This window comes from Notechis scutatus, chromosome 3 (assembly GCF_049901735.1).
Source record: "Notechis scutatus isolate UNSWTSFEM ecotype Mainland chromosome 3, rNotScu1.2, whole genome shotgun sequence".
Taxonomy (NCBI): Eukaryota; Metazoa; Chordata; class Lepidosauria; order Squamata; family Elapidae; genus Notechis; species Notechis scutatus.
In genome coordinates, this window is record NC_142011.1 from 176,152,586 (window position 1) to 176,166,009 (window position 13,424).

General features: G+C 33.6%; 1 long non-coding RNA gene across 7 annotated transcripts in view; it reads right to left on the bottom strand.

Annotated features, from left to right (window-relative positions):
* LOC148131493 (uncharacterized) overlaps positions 1-13,424 on the bottom strand; it is a 155,564-nt gene that overhangs the window by 110,196 nt on the left and 31,944 nt on the right. For all 7 annotated transcript variants that reach the window (XR_015748951.1, XR_015748950.1, XR_015748949.1 and 4 more), the window contains exon 2: positions 10,475-10,607. This is a non-coding gene — a long non-coding RNA (uncharacterized LOC148131493). The remainder of the gene's footprint in view (positions 1-10,474; positions 10,608-13,424) is intronic.

Here is a 13,424-nt window from a genome sequence, read left to right on the forward strand (position 1 = left end):
GAGTATTGGTTGTAAAGGGTAATTTATTCCAATCTACTATACCTGCCATGTATTTCAGTTATTTTAAACGCTATTCTATGCAACAATGGGATTTGAATGACACTCCTTTTAGACCTTTAGCATTATCACTTGATGATGTTCCATTTATGAGAGGTCCCTTGCAATTGTAGCTGTATTCTTAGTGGCAGAGATATACTGAAAAAACAAATAGATGTCTGGCTCATTTCCTTGGATATCAGATAGTTTATGGAGGCACTGGGGGAAGTTTTGTTGCAGCTGGTTTCCATTGATAAACATCAAGAGGCAAATGAATGGTTCCCTTAGATGCCAAAATTAAGAACAAAGATCATTCAAAATTTTCGTGTGATTTTAATATGTATTTAATTATTTATAATTTTAAACAATGTCTTTCCCTCAGTTACTTAAGGTAGTATATACAGTAATCCCTCTCTGTTTGTTTAGGTAAAACACTCCAAATCAAAATATGTAATCAGGGAATTTGTGTTCTCTTCCTAATAGTCATCATTGTCTATCAGCCATAATCATCCCATAAGTATATCTGCTATTTACAAAATATAATTAAATTTATTTTTAATATGATTCAATAGACAGAATGTCAGATCTGGGTCTATGATTCCTAAGTTCACCATCTTGTCTGGGCCCTCTTGCTGAAGTGGGGGGCCCATAAGGTTTACTTCAATGAACTTCAACTTTGCACATGTACAATCCAAGGTCCAATCCGCAGTATTTAGCTAGTAAGAAACATTTCTGCTTCAAGCCTTAGAGAATTATTGCCATCTATAAGACTATTTTATAGTACAGTTCAATGTAGCAATTGTCTAGCTGCCTTTTTATTACATAAATAATATTTTAACACATGTATTGGTTGTTGATAATATGGAGAGTCTACAATTGTAGATCTAGACTTAAGAAAAAAAACTCTACTTTAAGGACATGAGCCAAGTACTTGGGCCAACTATTTATTTTTCACAATATGACTAAAAAAATGTGGTGTCAAATCACATTATAAGAAATAAAAATTCAGACTGAGAAATATGAAAACATTGAAATACAAGTATGAAATTAATGGATATCAACCTATATTGTTTTCAAAAGTGTTATATAAATGTATGGATGCTGCCACTAATATACAGTAGCTAACAATGTGATAGATATTATATAAGTATTTAATATGTGTGTCAATATAGTTGCTGAGGAACACAATTGCACTCAATATGCTTTTCATAAGTACACGTATATCACAATGTGAATAGAATAATAAGACTGATGGGTCTTTGGCTAAATCCAACACAATTCTTTTATTTTGGGGTGAAATCCAAGCTGGGTATCCATGGAAAACTCAGCTGGCAGCTGCAAGCACTGTCCATAATGCATAACTTATTGAATTTATTAATTTCATTGTGCCTTACCTGCCTCCCACCTATTATAACCAGGAAAATACTCATCTTTTTGTTCTATAACAAGTAGTGAACTACAGTGGCAAAGCAAGATTTTCTTGATATATCTACAGAAACAAAAGGCAACACCAGCTCAGGGAAACTGGAAGTGCTCATATTTCCTTTGAATTGCACCAGCGCAAACTCAATTTAACATAAAAGCACTCCAGATATATAAGGATGCCACATCTTTAATAACAGTATTGAAAAATACAGAAATAATAGAATTAATATGGTGAAAGAGCGCCCATTTAAAATTCCTGTACAATACTATAAACCTTCTAAAACCACATCAAAAAGTACAGATGTCTTGCTCACTGATGTAATATCACTTCAAACAAACATTTCACATGCTCTCTCAGCCTTTTCAGTGTTTTTACATGATCCACCCAAATATCTAACTGCTGTCTGGAACAATAGTTGGGAATTCTTCCAGATTACTAATCTCTTTAAAAGTTAAAACAACTAATATGCATCACAGGATGAATAAAAAGCTCTCTGTCATAATATCCCATATGTTTCTAAATTGCACCCACATTATTGTAATATGATCATTCAATTAGCAATAATGACAAGGACTTTCCACGTACGTAACACCTTCTATTTTGAGGTTTTTGGAACCTATACAGTATACACAAAAACAAATTATGTCACCCAATACTCTTTTGAGGTTTCTGCTGTCCATATTATCTAGAAATAACATTTGAAATATATTTATCTCAGTCCCTATAGTAAATAAAGTTTTTTTTTACTTCATTGACATTTTAAATACTGATTTTTGAATTTTCTTTTTATATCTGTTTAATGAATGACAAAAGTACAATAGTGTAACACATTAATTTCAGTTCTGCTTTTCTATTACATTAACCTATCTCTTTCCATTTTAAATTATCAATACTATTTAATAAACATAATTGAATTTGTTTCCACTTTCTTGTTACTATGTGTGTTTGCTCCATTTTATAAAGAATATGAGCAACTATAAAATAATTATGAAATCTCTTGCAAAGCACCCTGATGTCACTGTAAATATTATCCATCTATCTCTGGAATTAATTTAATTTAAAAATCTAGTCCAATTATATTACACCTTGAAAAGGAATGTATACATGACTAGTTCTGCTGATTTGTACAGCAAGATGTATATGCATTCCACTGAGAGAAATGCTCCATAGAAAAACAGTAACTACAGCCTAATGTGTATTTTGGCATGCACCTCTCTTAAAAGAATTGGTTTTCAATGAATAAAGAATATGCACACCTATCTGCTTAACTGGAACAATACACACACACACACACACACACACACATATATATATATATATATACATCATACATCATACATACATACATACATACACACACACACACACACACACACACACACACACACACACACACACACATATATATATATATATGTTTTCTGAGGTTCTCGCGGGCATTTTACTAATTTTACGCGGGAGAAAACCCAAATAACCAAAGATACACACACACACACACACACACACACACACACACACACACACACACACACACACACACACACATATATATATATATATATATATATATATATATATATATATATATTTTTTAGTTTTGGTACTTACATGTATGGCCTTCAGCTTTGTTCGGGTATTTTCCCACGTCATTATAGTTGTGCTTTTAAAGTTGTAGCAACGTTTCAGCAGAATCTCATCTGCCATCATCAATACAGAAGCCTGATGATGGCAGATGAGATTCTGCTGAAACGTTGCTACAACTTTAAAAGCACAACTATAATGACGTGGGAAAATACCCGAACAAAGCTGAAGGCCATACATGTAAGTACCCGCGAAAACTTAAGAAAATATATATATATATACACACACATACACATACACATACATATGTTTTCGTGGGTATTTATATGTATGGTATTTAGGTTCCTTCGGGTATTTTCCCACGTCTTAATATTTGTGTTTTTATTATAGCGACATTTCGGCAGAATCTCATCTGCCATCCTCAGGCTTGTGTGTTGGGTTCTTTTTAATCGTGTGTGTCAGGCTTGTCAGGCGTTTTTTCAAAAAGGCTCAGAAGCCTGATGATGGCAGATGAGATTCTGCTGAAACGTTGCTACAACTTTAAAAGCACCACTACTATGACGTGGGAAAATACCCGAACAAAGCTGAATGCCATACATGTAAGTACCCGCGAAAACTTAAGAAATATATATATATATATATATATATATATATATATATATATATATATATATATATATATATATATATACACACACACACACACACACACACACACACACACACATCATCTTACTCTCAAAGTGATTTGTGGCGGTGTACAGGTATACACACACACACACACACAGAGAGAGATACCTGTACACCACCAGGAATCACTCTGAGAGTAAGATGGGTGGTATGTAAGTTTGATCAATCAATCAATCAATCAAGAAATACCTGATTCTCTAGGTTCTAATTGATAAAGAATAAAGAAATCCCAACTAAATTCTCTGAAACCCTGACACTCACCTGTGAAAATAATTCTGCTAACTGAAATTATAACCAAAATACATCTTGGAACACTATCTTATATATTATTAAATTTTATGAACTAAAAAGAGAATAAAGAGGAACAGCTAATGGAATCAGAAACATAATGGAAACTCAGAAGTGCGAATTACAGCAATGATAAATTACAGCTAAGTATCATAAAATGCTTTCACTGATAATATATTTGCATTATCACTTGAAAACGTACTATGGGCCACAAAAACCTGGCCATAAAATGGAGGATTCAGTGTAAAAATAGATACTAAGCATAATAGGTATTAAGCAATACTAAGCAATATTCATAACAATATTCCAATTTTTAATCCCAGAAAGAAAAATCTCTTCAGCTCAAGGAAGGAAACAAAAAAACCCATGAAATGTTTATGCACATGTCTTTATAGTAACATAAAGATATGATAGCAAACTTTAATGAAAATATAAATTGACAACCTTCAGATTCTCCAAATTATTTTGCATCTGTTCACAATTAGCCTTGGGCCAGGAGTAGAAAATCGATGTTTTTCTTAATGCTATCAAAGGGCAATCTTATCTCTCATATGACAGATGGCCAGTTTCTTAACCTTGTTGATGGATGTTGCTGACACAAAGCCAATGATAAGTGAACAAATAGCTTAATATGACTATAAATAAAAATATAAATGAAAAAAATAAATTAATTCCAATTATAGCACTTTCTAGAAAATGCTACTGAGAAATTTTTAAAATATGAGGTATTCACCCATCAATAGTTGGTAAAGATTTATTCTGGTAAAAAGTGGTAAATCCTTTGACTGAAACATTGTAGCTTTGTTCAAAATTTGGGTAATTTTTGCTGAATTCTTTTGTAAATGCAAAGAATAAAGAGACGTCCATAAACATGCACAAAAATGTCAAGTGTACATAATTTTCAACAACATATTCAAACTCAACAGTTTCTGTGTAACAAAGTTGAAGAAACAGAGATCAATATTCTTTTTCTGTTCTCAAAAGTTGTCCAGCAACTTCACAGTAAAACAATTCCTTGAGAAAAATTAGAACGTTGTACAAAATGTACAGTATATCAATTCATAAAACAATGTCTCTCCTAAGTACCAGATCATATTTTATCAGATACAAAATATAAGGAAGGCATTTTATTCAATCTTACATAGTGCACTTATCATTCATGGAAAATTCACAAGTGTTATATTAGCCATAGTAAGGCTCAACTAACATTCCCTTTCCCTCGATCAAAAGAAACATGTGGAGATATGCAAGAAAGAATTCACAAAATTATTCAACACAAGGTCTATAAAATGAGGCTCTCATTTCACATAAAATACTTGCAAGTATGCTGCATTTCATAGTATCTGTCTTGGTGTACTTTGTTTATATAAAACAATGAAGTAAATGACAATGTGTTTCTGGGAGATTTAGTCAACTAGGGATTTAAAATGTTTTGACATGTTTTCCTACCTGGTGCTGTCCAAAGATCAGAAATAACTATATTCATGCAAACTTCAATTTGTTAAAAAAAAAAAACCACAACTATGACATGAATATCTGTTTTCCCCATGCCTTTTCTTCTTTGTTCCTTCGAAGTTCATTAGATCCTGCTGGTTGTTCACCACCTGAAATCATAATCATCTGTTTGTGACATCACAATTAGTTACTGTGAAAATGATTAGTGTGTCACAAACAGATGATTATGATTTCAGATGGTGAACAAACAGCAGGAGCAGATGGACTCCTAAGGAACAAAGTTCCTGGTTTCATGCATAAGTCCAGAGTAATAAATGAGTTACGAAGAAAAACAAGTGTTTTGAAATAAAAGGATTTCCATGGTTTTGATTTTCACATGAATATTTTAGATGTGCCCAGAATTTATTCCCAGTGCATATAAAAAAAATATACATTCCAACAAACTTGGTGAATTATGTTCAATCATTATTTTAAAGTTCAAAAGATAATTTACTTGATATACTTGGTTGTCTGACTGAAAATATATTATTTGGAATTAAAAATATTTACTCTTGATTCTTGAAGTTAGCTATAGCTGCATTATTTTTTATTGGGTAATGATACAAAGAAATATTAAGTTATTATTTTAGCATTTTATTCTGGAACACTAAGCATTATTTATTTTATTTGTAAATATGTAGCCACTTTTCATTACTAAAATAGTTTTCAATTACACTAAAATTTGCATATCTATGTCATAACATTTTTCTAATAACTGTAAATCATAGAAAATACTATTTGTATTATTTTTAAAAAAATATTGGGGAAAAAACAATAATATGTTTCTACTACCAACTGGTTTCTCTCAAATTATTTATAATTTTATTGCTATCCAGGAATAGTTCTAGGCATCTAATATTATTCATAACTTTAATCAGGGAAGCTTTGAATATAACACAACTGATCTTTATTACATTATATATTTCTATATTAATGGCACAGATTTAAAATAAAAATATTCCATTTATAACAGAGCCAGAGGTTACATCAGAATACTCTCACATTTTCCACAAGTAACAACACAAAATTTGGCTGTTTGGGGTTGTTCACCTTGAGATCTGACCGATCTGGGAAGATGTAATAATAAAAGTGAAATAAGCTCCATAAAATTATCCCCATAAAACAAGTGAATGGTTTTGACTGCTCTAATCAGAGCGCCAAGCACATCCATTATTGAAATTGTCCTGTTTCAGAATGATTTCTCTATAAAAACAAATCTCAAGCCCTCCATTCTCAAAGAAAGTGAACTTTTCTCTCTCTAACTCTGATATTTGATAAGAGTATAGCTTCAATAGTGTTCTGACATTGGCATTAGTCTTAACTTACTCTCACCGTTCCATATTGCCCAGCTGATGCTGCTCTTCATCTAACACTGGGTACTACGCATTCCTTAGCTGGGAACTTTGCTTCTCAGGCTGTGCTCTGCCTGATCAATTCTATCGTATAAATAACTTCCTTCACATTCCACCAGCCCCGAATCTTTTCTAGATGACACATTTTTCCATTTTCAGCAACTTCTGACATTCCATCTTCTGTGTCTTCCCTTCTTTCTATTTCACTCCACTTTCATAATTTCCTTTAATTCTAAAGCTAACTCCTTCACATTTCCAACTTTTGCATTTTATCCTAACAGTTCCTTAACATCTGTAATTTTGTCACAATATCTTTCACACTATTCTTCATACTCAGTAACTCGCCCCACCAAAAGGCAAGGAAGTCTTGTGGGAATCTCAAAATCTACGTGGATCTTTCTCTCCACCCAAGAATTCTTCTCCACAATCTCTCTCCACAGTTCTGCAACCATAAATAAGATCAGCTAAGGGGAACCCAAACCAATCGCTTTTAAAGAGAATTAGCAGAGGGGAACAGCTTCCCTACTGCCCACAAATTTTCTACTTAAAATACTATTCTTCCCTATGCCAGAATGTTAACTGAGAAATCTGTGCATGGAATACAATTTGTCTTGTTTTATAGATAAAAGTAGTTCCTCTAGATAATCACCTCTTGCATAAGTAATCACAAATGGTTTATTCTTGCTGTGTTCCCATGACAGGCTTAATTAGGGTTAATGTTTTGTGGGAATTCTTCAATCTAGTTGGTTGTAGACCATTTGATTAAAATAGTCCTGGATTTGTTTTTAGTTAAAGTTTCCCTCCAGTTGCCCAACTTAGATACCCAGTCCTTCAAGAAAAAGGATTCAGAAGACTGGCCAGAAAAGCCAGGATATTTATTTTAAAATTCACTCTTGACAGCCACTGAGCACATATCCCTAATGCTTATTGGCTGCCAGGTCAAGTAGCCATGCTACATCACACAGCTTGCAAATACAGTACTCTTTCTGCAGGCATTTACTTACAATCAATAATTCCAAAAAACCCTTGGCAGTCTCTTCACACCTAAGCTGTGAAAATACTCACAAACTCTGCAATATACTTCAAAATGTAAACAACAAAGCTCCAAATAATACTGTTTGGAGAACTGCTTGCATCCAGCATAGATGATGTGGCCATAATGATGACCCTCCTGTTTTAGAGATCCTGGTGCTAGGGATATAGCCTAAGGTACTTGTGTATGATTTGCTTCCTCCTTTTCTGCTTCTATTGAATTACTTTATGCTCCTTGTGGGGCTTGTGATATGTTACATCTGCCACATTTGCTGTTGCTTTTCTTCTGTAATAAAAATTCTGCTTTCCTTGCCAGAAGAATACATCTGGTTTATAGGACATTTTGTGGAGATTAGCCTGAAAGTTGGATGGTGGGGGAGGAAATGCCCTTCCTCTGGCAGCTTGCCTTCTGATTTGTGTGGCCAAATTGGGGAAAGGACAAGGGGGAAAAATCATGGAGAAGCTCATGATGAACAGAGGAAGGGTAGGATAAGTGATGGCCTGAAGATAAAAAAGGGACAGTCGGCCAGAGTGAGAGAGTTGTGGGCTTTTGTGTAGATTGCAGTAATCAGTTCTTCCATTTGTACTTTCTTCTATACCCATTGCTGCCTGCCTGAAAATATTGTTTTAGTGCAAAACCTCATATGCTGCCACAGCCATAAGCAATGAGGTACGATTGGGTCATGCAAACATTGCCCTGAAGATAGATATTTCTCTAAAGATAAAGTCTTCCAGGAATCTAATACCAACTATGATATATCCATAGAATATGTTTTTGTATATATAATTCTCAATATTTAAATATTTGTCCCAACAGATTTTGCAAGATGGAGAGTGAGAATGTACATACTTTTGCTTCCTCTACATTCAGATAAATAAATATTGATAAAATATTTCAATTAAATATTGACATGAAAATATCTGGATTGTTTCCATTGTAAAGCTGAGTAAATTATCAGACCAAAAGCTAGATTTTGGGCTTTGGATAAAAAATTGGCTACTCTTCAAAAACTGAAATGAGACAGAACAGATACTAGAACAGTAGGACTCTACAAGGACAGCCTGACCTGCTTCAAAGCAGAACTCTTATTTGTGAAAACTGCCCACTATGCCTTAGTCTTGGCTTAGTTCATTCCAACCAATCTTATTTTTGAAACCCATAGTCTACCCTTTCATAATCTAGCATGGGAAAAAACATAAACGAATGGTTATAGTGCTGCTTCTTATCAGGTTATGATGACATTTTCAGAGATGTTAAAATATTTTACATACATAAACCATGGTCAAATGTCACAGAAACGTCTGCAGAGCGTTACTGAACCAGTAAAGCTACATGCCTTTAATATTTTTTTAATGACCATAACTTTATTTTGAAAAACAATGAAATTTGTAGAACAAGCAGAATTATCTGTGATGAATTATTGGAAGATAGTCTTAGAATGTTTTGCCTACAGTGCTGCTGATTGACAAGGATAAAGAGCATGAAAAAAGATATAGTCCTTAGGTTAATAAACAAGATGGTTATGAAATTTATAACTTCTGAGGGGTAACTTGAATAAATTTTCTAAAGTTCTTTCAACTCTATTTCTCCCAAAACATTAGTGGCACAAACCAATGGTGGCAAGGGTCACTTGTATTTTGCAAGCTAGCCAGTTAGTTACTGAATTTTATAGTACCTTTCCTATAGTACAGTAGATGTTGACTTACTACCATTCATTTAGTGACCATTCAGTTACAAATGGCACTGAAAAAGTGAATTATGACCAATCCTTGCACTTACAATTCTTGCAGTGTTCCTATAGTCACATGTTCAAATTTGGGCCTTCAGCAACAGATACAGGGGTCACATGATGACCATTTGCAATTGATTCTGAACAAGTTATCATCCATAATTTTGTTGAAATGATAATTTTGATTCAAATATTAAAATGATTCATTTTAAGATGCATTATTGCATCTTATTATGATGTAAAAATGGATGAATACAAATATTTCACTATTTTTTTGGGTTCAAAATACCCAACATTTTGACCATTCCATCCCATAGCTAATAAATATACATAAGAACAACATAAAATGTGCATGATACAAAAGAATACAATTACTATTAGATATTATTTATGTACACATAGGAGATGTGATGCTTTGAAAATAAGGACACCAGATTGTTCAATGAGAACAGTTGAGTGGTATGTGCTTCTACTATCCCATTTCCCCCAGTAATCAACCAGATGGTTAGGAGAAGGCCATACACGAACAGAAGGCAATAACCATCCAGGTACTCTTCAACTTATAACCACGATTGGGGCCAAAATTTTGATTGCTAAGCAATGCAGTTGTTAAATTAATCATCACATGACTGGATTGATTTTACAACTATTTTAGTGTGGTATTTAAGGAAATTATAAGGTCATTAAGCGAATCCAACTTCCTCAATTTACTTCGCTTGTCAGAAGTCAGCTGAGAAGATTGCAAATAACTGTACCAGCAACTGAACTAAGCATATTTAGAAAACAAATATTGAAGAAGCATGAGGCAATGGCATTTCTCTTCTTATAGCTGAACAAAACCTTACCGTTTCTGGCTGTTCTTGAAGTAGAGGAAGAGGCTTTATAGCCAAGCTGTAATAACATAGCTTCAGATGCATTCCGTTTTGCTATTTTCTTCTTGGGTCCTGTTCCAGTTGTAATTTCATGTCCCACTTTAACCTAGTAGAATGAATAAAAAAATAACATTGCATCACTGGTTTTTAAGACAACATAATAATACTCTAGTCATTCAACTTCTGTTGCTGAACTACAAGGCAACTTATACCTGAGGAATTTTTTGTTCAGATCTTCTTTCTCACATTGTACATTAGGCAATTGCTAGGATATATTATTGATTAGGTTCCAGACAGACTGCAAAGTTTTCATTAAGGTATGTAGCTTCAGAGTGACTTTAAGCTAGCTGCTTTGTCTTAGCCTAATCTAGTTATGATTGCAAGGAATATTTCCCATATATGATATCTACATTCTATGATATTAGTATAGTTTTAATTATGGTTCAATTAATAAATTATGATCAGCCTCAAATCAGAAGAAAGGTAGGGAACTGGAAAAGCAACAGATAGAAGAGCAACAACACATTATATAGTTAGGTATGAAAGCAATTCTTGATATTTGTACAGGTGGCAATTGGTTCCCAGATTGCCATTACCAAGCTATGCAATCATAAAGCATATCAAGTAACTGCATCACTTGGTGATGGTAAGTCCCAGTTGCTGTCATAATTCCAGGACTGTGCAGGTCATTAAGCAGGGAAGAGATGGGAGTCTCAGGCAAGGAGTGTCAAGGATTTGTAGGTGCTGGGGAAATGGGAAGCGCTAGGCCAAGCACCATAGAGTGTGGTAGAGTGCTGCAGGCAGGTGCTAGGAGCAGGTGAGCCAGCAAATGCCACCAGTAGGTGCTAGGGAATGCGGGCAGGTGTGTGATTGTGGTGGGCACACACTAGAGTTCAAGTGGGCAGGATGGGTTGGAGAGGGAGCACTACAAAGTATGCAATCGCTGTTATGGAATTCCTTGGGAGAAAAAGTGGTGGAAGTGACTTACAGAAGTGTCTTGCAACCTTTTCCCCTTTGACTTTGCTTGCGGGAAGCTGGCAAGGTTCCAAATGGCAATCCCATGAGCACTGGATTGTGATCATGTGACTATGAGGACGCTGCAATGGCCACAATTTCACGAACTGGTTATAAATCTCCCTAGTTCAGCACCAGCACACTTTTGAACAGTGTTCGTAAATTAAGGATTACCTGCAAGTGCCCAGAAACCAACTATGTACTTGAAGGTGGATTTCTTATTTTCTATTCAGCCTATGTGGTAAATCAATGAAATATTAGAGGTAAAAAGTAAAAAAAACCAACCTGATGTTTAAATTCTTGTATTTAATTTATGTCTAAATTCTTTCAACCTAATACATCTTGCAGATTAAATTATGAGATTAAATTGAGATAAACACATGAAAATAATAGTAATTATAATAATTGTGATTTTGAATTAATTTTAATTAGATATCTATTCTCTAAAGTATATAAAACTGGTTCAGGCACCAGGCTAGAAGCACAAGGACTGTGGTGACTCTGGGTCAGTCACTCACTCTCAGTCCACTTCCCCTCACCTCACAGGATTATCATTATGAGGAAAATGGGGGGAGGTAGCGTTATGTGTTTTTTCATACTGAGTTATTTGTAAAAATAATAAAGGTGGGATATAAATAAACAAATAAAATATAATCTGTAAGAAAATGAGAAACTTTTTATGTGACTTTTTTTTAAAAAATGCAATTACTTTTATGGCTATTAATTGGATAATATCCAAATTCAGTCATGCTTAGAGTAGATAAACAAAAAAGAGTTCTGAATTACTTATTATTGACAATTACAAATTTAATGTAGATATTGACAAAGTCTCTCAGTTTTACAGAAAATACAATATTTTCTTATAATATATGAAGTACAGTAACAAAATAAAATGTAATTAAAAAGTTAAAATGAATCATTTTTAAAAAATAATCCTAATCAGCTCAAGGTTGGCTCAGTCTTCTATCTTTCCGAGGTCGGTAAAATGAGGACTCAGATTGTTGGAGGCAATATGCTGAAATTGTAAACCACACAAGAGAGTGCTATAAAGTACTGTAGAACAATATATAAGTCTAAATGTTAAGTGCTATTGCTAAAAAAAAAATAAAGTCTTAAATTATAACCAAATGAACAGAATTATGAGCTGCCAAAAAATAATCCCCCCTGAATTCAGTAGGTCATACTTGCTAACAGACATGTTTATGATTGCACTGTAAATAAAATAACATTTAAAATAAATAGTGAAGTGAAAATTCAGTGCCTCATATATGGACTGCTATTTCTCAGACTCATAGAGCTGATTTAAGTATTATTATAACCTCTATCGAGGATTAAAGGTCTGACTACAAAGAAAGAGTTTTCTGAAATTAACTTTGGGAACAAAACTTCAACTAATGTCATCAGAGGTTTTCTTCTGTTTATCTAACAGTCAGCATAAGTAATTGGATCCATTTCATCACATCTAAGCTTGTTCTTTGTGTGACAGATAAAAATGAACATATTATCTCCAGATATTTTACTTCCACATTCAATTAAAACAAATGAAAGCAAAGTTTAAGTACTTTATACAAAAGTCATTTTGCTTTGATAAGTTTTTGAAGGCAGTAATAAATCTACCAAGACTTTGTTTCTGTCAGATATGACATGATTTTAGTGTGAATATTTTGAAAACAGTCTTATATGTCTCAAGCCATAAAGTTTATTTATAACTACTAAAAGCAATCAAACTAGAAACAATAGTGTCCAACAACATTAAATCATGTTAATTCTTCTTGACTTTTATGGGAGCAATTAAAGCCCATGCTTAATTCCCTGACTGAAATCAACAGGACATGAAAGTATTCAACACTGATTGGATTATATCCCTAGGCCCAACAAGAGATTTGTTTAATACTTGCAACAGCTAGCT